Below are 11,447 nucleotides of genomic sequence, written 5' to 3' on the forward strand. Positions count from 1 at the left end.
GAGAGAGAGAGAGAGAGAGAGAGAGAGAGAGAGAGAGAGAGAGAGAGGTAGAGAGAAAAAAAGAGCTGGGATCAAAGGCATGTGTCACCACTCTTGGGACAAATGTATTTTTTAAGTAGGTAAACTTTAAAGACTGATTACTACTGAAGAAAGAAGTGAAGGAGAATCCTTTTTATCCCTAGGTTACTGTCACTAGGGGCAAGGTTATATTCATTTCTTTTCTTCTTCTTCTTCTTTTTTTTTTTTGAGACAGGGTTTCTCTGTGTAGCCCTGGCTGTCCTGGAACTCACTCTGTAGACCAGGCTAGCCTCGAACTCTCGAACTCAGAAATCCGCCTGCCTCTGCCTCCCAAGTGCTCATTTCTTTTTAAGTTCAAGAAATCATTATTAGGCTAGCCTGGTCTACAGAATTGAGTTCCAGGACAGCCAGGGCTACACAGTTGAAACCCTGTCTCGAAACAAAAAAAAAAAAAAAAAAAGAAAAAGAAAAAGAAAAAAAAAGAAATCATTATTAAAAAACAAAGGAAAAAAAAGAAATCATTATTAAAAAACAAAGGCAAAAATCTGGACCAAGCGGAGTGTGTACACTTTAGAACCCCAGGACTTGGGAGGGAAGAGGCAGGTAGATCTCTGTGTGTCTGACACCAGCCTAGTCTACATAATGAGTTCCAGGTCAGCCATTGCTACATAGTGAGATCCTGTCTTTAGATAAATTCTAGGGTAGAGGTGGGAAGGGCCATCTCTAAAACAAGCTTAGGTTACCTTGATAAGGAACACTAGATCTCACGGTATTTTGCTCTTCTAACTGTGAATTTAGTGTCCAAGACAAGAGGCTATGACTAACGAGACTCTATCTGTGGAATTAACTTCTGAGTCTTCAGTACCCAGAGGGGACCTTCGTTTACTGTAATAATACAAAATAAATACCAGCATTTTCACGTCCCAGAAGAAAGTACTGGCAGCCTTGTCTAAGATTGTATGCGCAGTGCCTTGGAGCAAGAACCCATAGTGCTCCACAGGTTTAAGTCTCAGCTGGTTAGGTTTTGGTCGACAAGACACAAGGTGAGGGTCTATTGAGAAAATGCCTGCATCAGATTGGCCTCTCGGCAAGTCTGTGGGGGCATTTTCTTGATTAATGATCGCTACGGAAGGGCCCAGCCCACTGTGGGCGGTGACATACCCGAAGTCCCTGGTTTGTAGAAGAAAGCAGGCTAAACAAACAAAACAATGGGGAGAAAGCAAGTAAACAGCATTCCTGTATGATCTCTGCTTCAGTTCCTGCCTCCAGCTTTCTGCCCTGCTTGAGTTCCTGCTTTCACTTTCTTTGAGAATGGGCTGTGATTTTTGACATTCTCTGTAGTCCTCTCCCTAAATTGCTTCATGTGTTAATCCCAGCAATAGAAAGTAAGTTAAGACACAGCTCTCGAGTTCAGTGATTCTGGTCGCAGCCCGGAAGAAACCTATTGCCAGTAGGAGGGCCCACGAGAGGACCTGTCGCTGGTATTGGGGCGAAGTCGGGCAGGTGAGTTGGTAGGTGTGTCGCTGCCCCGCCCCGGACCAGCGGAGGCGCGGTCTGGGAACGCCCTCCGCTGCTGGGTGACTCAGGGAGCGCGCGCGGAAAACAACCTGGCTTTAGAGTGGCAACTGACAAAGGCGGGGGGCGCGCTCTGCGCGTGTACAGCAGTCAGAGGAGCTTCCCAGAGCCCAGCAGCCCGAGCCCAGCGGGTGTGAATGACACCGGAGGCATCAGGCGCGTGCGCGGTGAGTCCAGCCCGGCGACAGGATGCCGCCAGGAGGGCTGCGGGGAAACAGCTGCTGGACAGATAAAGTGCGAGTGGTTGGTGGTGGTGGTGGGAGGCAGAGAGGCAGGGTGTGGCCAGATCCCAGGCCCCACGGTGCTGGATCTCCAGCCTCTTAGGAGCTCGAGCCATCAGATTCAGGTGGCTCCCCCGAGCCTCTTTCTGGGTGGGAGAAAGGTCCTGAAAAGTAAGCTATACTAGAGCAAAGGATAACTGTTCTGTTTCTTATCTCGCTACCTGGGTCGGATGTGAGGCGGCTTTTAATAAGAAACCATTCATTAAAACAAAGGAAAGATTCAAAGGACCATAAAGAGTCCTGGCTAAGAAATCGAGTAGTCCGGCAAGGCCTGGGAAGAAAGGATAAGAAATTCAAGACGGGTTGAAGGGATAATTGGCTTGGTAGAAAAGTGGTTGTCAGATCTGGGTCTACAAAGTAGAACTGGCTTCTGTGTGCTGGCAAGTTGGAAGTGGAGAAGCGCACCCCTAGCGCAGGTGCTGGTTCTTGGTCCTCTGGAAGTCAGTGGTCCGGCAAAAGAGCTGTCCACTAGCCACTGCCCACCCAGGCAGAATCTCTCAGAATCTTTGAGAACAGTGAGAACAGTTTGTTCCTTGGGTGTGGGAGGGCGGGAGAGAGTGCCAGCCAGCCAGCGGCGAAGTAGGCAGCCTCCTGACCACCTATACGATCTGGGAAGCCCAATTTGCCCTTTTCTAGGTCCTGTACTTTGCCCTCCAGTTTGTTTTGAGTGTAAAGCTTGGTACCTGGCACACAGTAGATGCTCAACAGAAGGACTAATGCCAATAATCCGAGCAAACACCGCTGTGCCAGTTAGGCAGGACCTGGAAGGAATTAGACTGTGTACAAAATAACATAAAATGAAAACTTTAAAAAGTGTGTATGCGAGCGGAGCTGAGGAGATCGGGAACCGGGCAAAGCCTTGCAGGCGTGACTATACGAAATTGGATCCCCAACACCCACTTAAAAGAGTCTTGCTGGGGAGTCTGTAACTCCAGCCCAGGGAGTGGAGTCAGGCCGAGATAAAAGGGATTCCTGAGGCTTGCTGGCTAGCCACTTTAGTCAGATAGGTGAGCTGCAGGTTCAGTGAGAGATTTCCAAATAAAAAAATAAGTAAGTAAGTAAGTAAGTAAAGTGGAGAGCGGCTGAGGAAGACATCCTACCGCGATCTCTGGCCTCCACACACATAAGTGTACAAATGAAAGTATAATAAAGTCAATGATATCGTTCGTGACTAGCAAAACACAGCACATACCCTGGTGAGAGAGTACCTTCCATAAGGGTGCAGTGAAGCACTTCGTTCACTGTTTTTAAGGTACTTGTATTTATTTTGATTATGTGTATGTGCGTGCCTGTTTGTAGGTATGTGCTTGTGAGTGCAGGAACTCCCTGAGGTCAGATACCTCCCAATCCCCACGGAGCTGGAGTTACAAGTGGTTGTGAGCTGAGAGACATTGGCGAGGGGAACCGAACTCAGCTCCTCCAGAAGAGGATCCAGCATGCTTAATCACTGAGCCCTCTCACCAGCCCCTCAATTCACTATGTGACCCAAAGTCAAAACTAAAAGTGGAAACTACCAGATACTCTAACAAAGGTGGTCCCTAGGTGTCACTTGCCTCTTTTGAATGGAGCCAGAACTTTACAGTGTGTTTTTAAAGGAAAGGAAAGAGGGCATGAACTGGGACCTGGCAGCACCCGTTTTTTGCCCAGGCTCATTGAATTTCTGCCAGGGCACAGGATTCGCCAACAGCTGGCTCGACTCTCTCTTGGATCAGCAGATTACTGCAGCAAACAGTGCCTTGGTTGATTCTGCTCTGGCTCAAATCAATGGCTGTTTTATTTAACTATGGAGAGAGGGGTCTGTTGTCTGAGCACTGTCACCAAGGCAGCATGGCATTTACCAGGCTTGACAGTCCACCGCCTGGCGCTTGTTTATTGACGGGCTGAAGAACTTTAAATCTGTGGACCTGCAGTTGGGAAGACACGGACTGGGCAGACCCACTGATCTATAAAAAGACCTGCTTTTAAAAATATACTGCATGGTCTCCTTTCTCTACCCCCTTCAACCTTCCAGGTAGAGCCAGGGAAATCTGGTCAAGGCTAAATAGCTGTTGTTTAATTTGGGTTAAGACACATACCACCTGTCTGACCATGTATTTACAAAGAGAAGAGAGGTGTCTTTGCTCAATACCCTTTCTGTATCATTCTCTTCTTAATTCACAGGGTTTTTTTGTTTGTTTGTTTTTGGTTTTTTTTGTTTTTGTTTTTTGTTTATTTTTAGCACAGTGATTTTGGTAACTTTCTTTTTCTGGCTTTATGCTATGATTTTGTTCCACAGTCCTTTGGTTGTAGGTTTTTTTCTGGGGGGGGGTTTAAAGTTTTTTTAAAATTATGTATATAGTGTTTTGCCAGCATGTACACCTGCAGGCCAGAATGGGGCACCAGACCTCACTATCGATGATTATGAGCAACCATATGGTTGCTGGGAATTGAACTCAGGATCTCTTGAAGAACAGACAGTGCTTTTAACCTCTGAGCCACCTCTCCAGCCCTGGTTGTGTTTTATTATTTTGTGTGTATAGGTGTGCAGCCTGCCTCTATGTGTGTCTGTGCACCATGTGTGTGCAATGCTCCCAGCAGCCAGAAGGGAGCATTGTTTTGAACTGACATGTAGGTTCTGGGGACTGAATCCAGGTCCTCTGGAGGAGCAATCAGAGATCTTAATAGCCAAACTACTGCTCCTGCCCCTCCCTCCTAGTTGTTTCTAACATTTTGAATTTTCTTTCCTTTTCCTTTTGGTTTTTTTCAAGGCAGGGTCTCACTATGTATCTCTGGCTATCCTGGAACTCTTTATGTAGACTAGGTTTGACTCAAACTTTACAGAGAACTGCCAGCCTCTGCCTCCTGAGTGCTGGGATTAAAGACATGTGCTGCTATAGCAGGCTTTAATGATCGGATTAGACCTTTTATACTATAAACTTTAGCCCTTAATAGAGGACCATTTATAGCATGCATATTTCCTATTTTAATAAGATGCCCTTCTTTATGTGATGACAGTTGCATACCCGCCCCCATACCTCCCCAAGACCAACTTACTACATTCCATAACAGACTTTTTGAGAAACGATTTATAGGACAATTACATCAAAAACTCCTAGACATTTGTTAAATGCTTCAGGACAGCCCATTGAATCAGAACTTTCTGAAGGGAATTCTGTGCTTAATTTGTATGTGTCTCTGGTGATTCACATACCCTGTGGTTACCTGCGTGCCATGGAGTGGTGGTTAGTGTGGAGAGCTCTACCCTCTTTGTCACACCCTTTTCTGTTGTTACTTAGAGCTGTGATGAGCAAGAGCCTTTTTCATAACTTACATACATTAAAGATGTTGTTCAAGAAAGTATATCAGTGGCAAATAAGAGCTGGAAAGAGTATTCAAGGTTATCAACCCCAGAGAAACAAGAAAGGCTGACTGTGCCAGTGTTGACCAGGAGGCAGAGCAGATCCAGTTCACACTGCTGGTGGGAATGTCAAACCAAAGGCTGCTTTCTAAAGAGCTTAACATTTCCTTATAAGTTAAGGTCTCCTACCATGTGACCCAAACATTCTACTACTACTAAGTTTGGCCCTATGGTAACAGAAGAACCAGTTAGGTAACAGGAAACAACCAGTTGTTTATCCAGTACATTGCTAATCATAGTGTACAGAGAAACATATAACACAGACACCCATATCATATATATGCCCACAGCAGCCTGTGTATAGCCATAACAGAATATTATGCAGCTGTAAAGAATGATGAGATATTACTATATGCTACTGTGTGGTTAGAGCTCAAAATAATTTTTTTCTGAAAGAAAGAGGCAGCCATAGAGAGTGCACAGCATCTAGTTCCTTTTTGTATAAAAATCAAGGGGAATTGCCAGTTGTTCCCTGACCTCAAACTCTTTGATGTCTTCTGAGAAAAATCAAAGACGTGTGTAAGAGCATAGTAGTCTTAGTGTCATTGGCGATTTACCCATGGTTCTTTGTGTTTATCTATATCGTTTATTCAGTTTATTGAATGAACCACCAAATAATTAAACAAATAAGTAAATTTGTTATTGAGAACAGGGATGATTCTTTGGAAAGGGCATTGGAGTCAAGGAAGACCTGTCTAGATGTTTTGGTTTTATTTGTTTTGGTTTTTCAAGATAAGAGTTTCTCTGTGTGGCCCTGGCTGTCCAGAAACTCACTCTGTAGACCAGGCTGGCCTTGAACTCAGAGATCTGCCTGGCTCTGCCTCCTTAAAGACGTGCACCACCACCACCCAGCTCTGATTTTAGTTCTCAGTTATTTATTATAAGGCATCATAATCTTCTTAGGACTGAGCATGCCTTAGGCTACAATATTAATTAATTAATTGTACTGTGTGTGTGTGTGTGTGTGTGTGTATGTGTGTGCAGGTGCACATGCCCGGCTGTTCTGTAGACAGATTTTTTTTTCTTCTGGTGTTAGACATCAAACTTAGGGCCTTGCACAGGCTAAGCACAAGACCTACCCTTGAGCATACAGCCCAACCCTTGTTCCCTTCTCAAGATTTTACTAGAGATATACCTATTGATTAAATTCTATTTATTTAGGTTTTTTTTTTGTTTTTTTGTTTTTGTTTTTTGTTTTTTGTTTTTTGTTTTTCAAGACAGGGTTTCTCTGTATAGCCCTGGCTGTCCTGGAACTCACTCTGTAGACCAGGCTGGCCTCGAACTCAGAAATCCGCCTGCCTCTGCCTCCCAAGTGCTGTGATTAAAGGCATGCACCATCACTGCCCGGCTTATTTAGTTTATTTGTATGAAAATTTGCCTGTATTTATGCCTGTGCACCACACCTGTGCCTAGTACCCAAGGAGGCAAGAAGAGATTATCCCCTGGGACTGGAGTTACAGACAGTTATGAGCTGCCCCGTGGGTGCTGGGAATTGAACCTGAGTCCTCTGGAAGAGCAGCCAGTGTTCTTAACCACATATCCATCTCTCTAGCCCTTATTAAAGATATTTCTCAAAGATGAGTCCTAGTTTTCATGTTTTAAAGATCAAGGCATGTTGCTGCCATGATTCCAGTCAAGACTCTGTCATACTCTTTCAGGAAGAAGGTGGAGTGTGAACTTAGGTGCTCTTTCAGATAGGAAACACTGGATTGATTAGTGGATATCAGTAGACAGAACAGGATTCAAGTGGTGGCAAATGCCTTTAATCCCAGCACTCAGGAGGTAGAGGCTGATAGGTGAATCTCTGAATTTGAGGCCAGCCTGGTCTACAGAGAGAATTCCAGGACAGCCAGTGCTTTATAGCGAGAGCTTGTCTTGAAAAACAAACAATCGGATTTAAAAAAATTTCTTTCACAGTTTCACATGTGTATACAATGTATCTTGATCATATACATACCTAACTCTCCCTTCCACTCTCTCTAGACACCCACATCACTTTCCTACCCTCTACATCTCCCTATTTTTTCATATTCCATGATATTCAATTAGTTCTGTCTGCATGTGTATGGGTGTGGAAACATCCACTGGGAGCATGTGCAGCCTACCATTAGCCACGCCCCTGGGGAAAAAACCTCACTCCTCCCAAGACAACAACTGTCAATAATTCTTCAGCGGAGGGCGGGGCCTCATGATCCTCTCCCCCACCCGTGATGGAATGTTGACAGTCTTGATCTTCCGCAGGGGATCCACAGCTGCTGTGGGTCTGTGAATGCAACAGGCCTATCAGCTCCAGAAGAAACATCTCACAGCGTTCCTCCCATCCTCCAGCTCTTACGTTCTTTCCACCCCTTCCTCTGCCATGTTCCCTGATCCCTGCAGAGGAGATAAAGCAGAGTGTGATACAGATGACCCATTTTAGGGGTCAACTGTCACTTAGCCTCAGCTGGTCACTTAGGAGTCTCGGTGTTAACTTTGGTCCACTGTAGAAACTTCTCTTGCTGAGATTGACAGCAACATTATTGCGTGGGTGTAAACATAAATATTTAGAAGGCAGTTTGACAAGGTGTCCGTTTAACAAAACAAATACTTTTTGTGGGTTCCTCACTAGAGCTTATGACCTTTCTAGCTGCGTGGAGTGGGCTTTTGACAGGATGCCAGCGCCAGGCATTAGTTCCTACGGGGCAGGCTTCAAATGGGATCTGAAATCAGATAGTTATTCACTAACAGTAATGACACTGTTAACCCGGTGGATGCATCTTGCCTGGCAATTTTTATCAATTTTAGTACACATGATTGCCTCTCAATGCCATTTTCCCCAGCCTCCATAACATCTTTCTTGTTTGTAAGGATGTCCTGAGAGAATCACAAGACCTCAGGACCTTGCTGGGCCAGATTGTTGGGCTACATGGGCTAGAGCATTCCTTTGATCTACTGACAGTTGACTGCCAGAGAATGAGGATAGTCTGGCGTGACCTGCTTTTTTTTTTTTTTTTTTTTTTTTTTAATTAGCTTATGCTGACTCCCAGTGACCTGTTTCCTTCCAAGGGCTAAAAAACCATCTGTCTTAATCAAGTGGCAGAAATCCAATTCAGAGTGCCATAAGCCAAGGTGGAGGTAGAGAAGAAAAATGTATTAGCTCTTGTGAAAATAAACCCGGAAAGGAATCAGTCTCCATCATGACTGGATTGAGTTGCCTCCTCGGGACCCACTTCCCTCCCAATCTCTGGGTTCTATTTTTGAGGCAATAGCAGCAATGTCAGGTTATGCTCATAGTTTTTATTATCAATGATGATCAGCACTTGAGTCATGACGAACTGTTCTGAGTCTCGTTTACTTGAATTTGATTGGTTTTGACAAAATTAGTCAGCCAATATTCCATCCACCTGGTCAATGATCATACTAGCTGTCTTAGTCAGGGTTTTACTGCTGTGAACAGACCCCATGACCAAGGCAAGTCTTATAAAGGACAAAATGCAATTGGGGCTGGATTACAGATTCAGACATTCAGTCCAGTATATCAAGGCAAGAACATGGCAGGGTCCAGGCAGGCATGGTGCAGGAGGAGCTGAGAGTTCTATGTCTTCATCTGAAGGCCACTAGCAGAATACTGATGGCTAGAATACTTCCAGGCTAGGATGAGGGTCTTAAAGCCCACACCCACAGTGACACACCTACTCCAACAGGGCCACACCTTCTAATAGTGCCACTCCCTGGGCCAAGCATATACAAACCATCACACTAACTTTCCAATTTAACAACAACAAAAACATAGTAGTAAAACCCAGATAAGAGCTTCTGTTCTGGGCATTCCATTAGACATTCTCTTATGAAATTGTATAAGGATGGTTGGGTAAACCTGCTGGGAAGGTAGGTAAATTGATCAAAGAATCAAAATTTTAAATCAGCAGCTGGGCATGGTGGAGCACGCCTGTAGTCCTCTTACCAGGAGGCTGAGACAGAAGGATCAAGGCTAAGTGTGGCCATGTGAGAGCTCTAGCTAGCCTGGGCAACATGAGACCCTGACTCAAAAGCCTCTAAAAACAATTTCAAATCAGGTTTTCTTGGCTCCAGGCCTGGCCTCTGAACCTTCATAGTCCCTCTTACAATTATTTTTAGACAGAGCAGAGCCATCAAGCAGTATGCCTGTTTTATATTGTTTCTGAGCATGAGTATTTTTTCCTCTTATTGAAAATAGATTTTTCCCCCTCACATAATGTATCTTGATCATGGTTTCCCCTCTGTCTACTCCTCCCAGTTCCTTCCCACACCCCCTCCTAGCTGGGCCCACCCCCTTCTTGTCTCTCATTAGAAAACAAACATGCTTCTGAGGGATAATAATAAAATATTCTGTAATAAAATAAAATGTAATAGGAAAAAACACATTGGAATAGGACAAAACAAACAAGCAGAAGGGAAAGAGTCCAAGGGGAGGCACGAGAAAGTCCACACACTCAGGAATCCCGTGAAGCAACCAAACCGGAAGCTGTAGTGTAGGCACAAAGGACCCGTAGGGCTGTTGGCCCTCAACTGCTGGGCACTGAGGATGAATCTTAAGAACTGTTGTTAGCGGTGGGACTTGAGAGATGGCCCAGCAGGTAAAGTCATTAGCTTTGAGTCTGATCCCCAGGACCCATTCAAAAAGCCAGAATGACACTCATTCGTAATACCGTAAGTAGGTAGAAGCCAGGAGAATCTCTGGGTGCTCAAGGGTCAGCTAGTCTGATGCACAAGGCCCAGCATCAAACAACAAAGAGACCCTACTTCAAAGAAGACGGAAGGCCAGGACTGACACCTGAAGTTGACCTCTGACTTCTCTACATGTGTGTGCCTGTATACATAAGAGACATACACAAATACACTTGGTAATCAAGTAGGGGCAGGCTTACAAGGTGATTCGTATAAAAATTTCAATCTCGGACCCTTCTGAATTTGAGAGCTGCAAGCTCTTTGTATAGGAATGTTTCTTCTGACTGCTACAGAGGTCTCATCAACCACACCCTTTAGCCAGTGTCCCCTCTCCTGGCCACTATTGTTTTTATAGGTGTTCCCTCCCTTTATTTCTTCGTAGGGTCTCTTACTATTATGGCTCCTGACCTTCACCTTGGACAGCCCTCTATGAACCGTCCCGCAATCTCAGACTCTAGGTCTCATGCTTTTTTTCTTTTCTCCCAAAATTTTAAGTTAGAGCCCTCTGGGCTGGAGAGGTGGTACCGTGTTAAGACACTTGACACCAAGGTTGACCTGGATTCCATCTTCAGGATCCATGTGGTAGAAGGAGAGAACCAATTCTTCCATATACATGCACTTGCAAAGAAATGTAATAACAAACAAACAAACAAACAAAGTTGGAGTCATTTCAGGATGACTGAGGATACCTACTTTGTCCACTTGGAGTTCCTGTCTTTCTTCCCCCCCTCCCCAGCCCCTACCCTCACCTCCTATTTCCATCTCTGTCTCTGTGTCTGACTCTGTCTCTCTGTCTCTATCTCTATCAATCTCTCCCAAGGGTCTATCTATTGGCTCAGGCTGGTCTTGAACCCAAGATCCTTTTGCTTCTAGCACCCAAGTGCTGGAATTCTAAGCACACACCAGCACACTCTTTTTTTTTTTGTTTTGTTTTTTTTCGAGACAGGGTTTCTCTGTGTAGCCCTGGCTGTCCTGGAACTCACTCTGTAGACCAGGCTAGCCTCGAACTCTTGAACTCAGAAATCCACCTGCCTTTGACTCCCAAGTGCTGAGATTAAAGGCGTGAGCCACCACCGCCCGGCAAGCACACTCTTTGTTGAATGAATGTGTAGGAGTGTTCAAATCCTGCTGCCCCAGTAGAGAAGTGAGAAAAGAGAATCAACCCAATTTTATGCAATTCAAAAGTCAGAAGCATTAGCTTGCTGTAGAAGCATAGATGCACCATTGACAGTTTCTCTTTCGAATCCAGTATGTGCCAGGATGAGTCTAATTGCATTTTATCACTGACCTGCACCTGTGGTCCCTGATTTTACTTCCCTGTTTTGTTTGTTTGTTTGTTTGTTTGTATGTTTGTTTTGAGACAGGATTTCTCTGTAGAGTCCTGGCTTTCCTGGAACTCACTCTGTAGACCAGGCTGGCTTGATTTTAGTCAGGCTTGTGTGTGTGTGTGTGTGTGTGTGTGTGTGTGTGTGTGTGTGTGTGTGTGTGTG

At 44.9% G+C, this 11,447-nt stretch overlaps 1 protein-coding gene across 5 annotated transcripts in view; it reads left to right on the forward strand.

Annotated features, from left to right (window-relative positions):
- Positions 1-1,607: 1,607 nt before the first annotated feature.
- Arhgef37 (Rho guanine nucleotide exchange factor 37) overlaps positions 1,608-11,447 on the forward strand; it is a 61,659-nt gene continuing 51,819 nt past the window's right edge. For all 5 annotated transcript variants that reach the window (XM_028774259.1, XM_028774261.1, XM_028774257.1 and 2 more), the window contains exon 1: positions 1,608-1,760. The gene's annotated coding sequence lies outside the window, so the exon portion shown is untranslated. The remainder of the gene's footprint in view (positions 1,761-11,447) is intronic.

The sequence above is a fragment of the Grammomys surdaster genome, unplaced genomic scaffold, assembly GCF_004785775.1.
Source record: "Grammomys surdaster isolate TR1022 unplaced genomic scaffold, NIH_TR_1.0 239, whole genome shotgun sequence".
Taxonomy (NCBI): Eukaryota; Metazoa; Chordata; class Mammalia; order Rodentia; family Muridae; genus Grammomys; species Grammomys surdaster.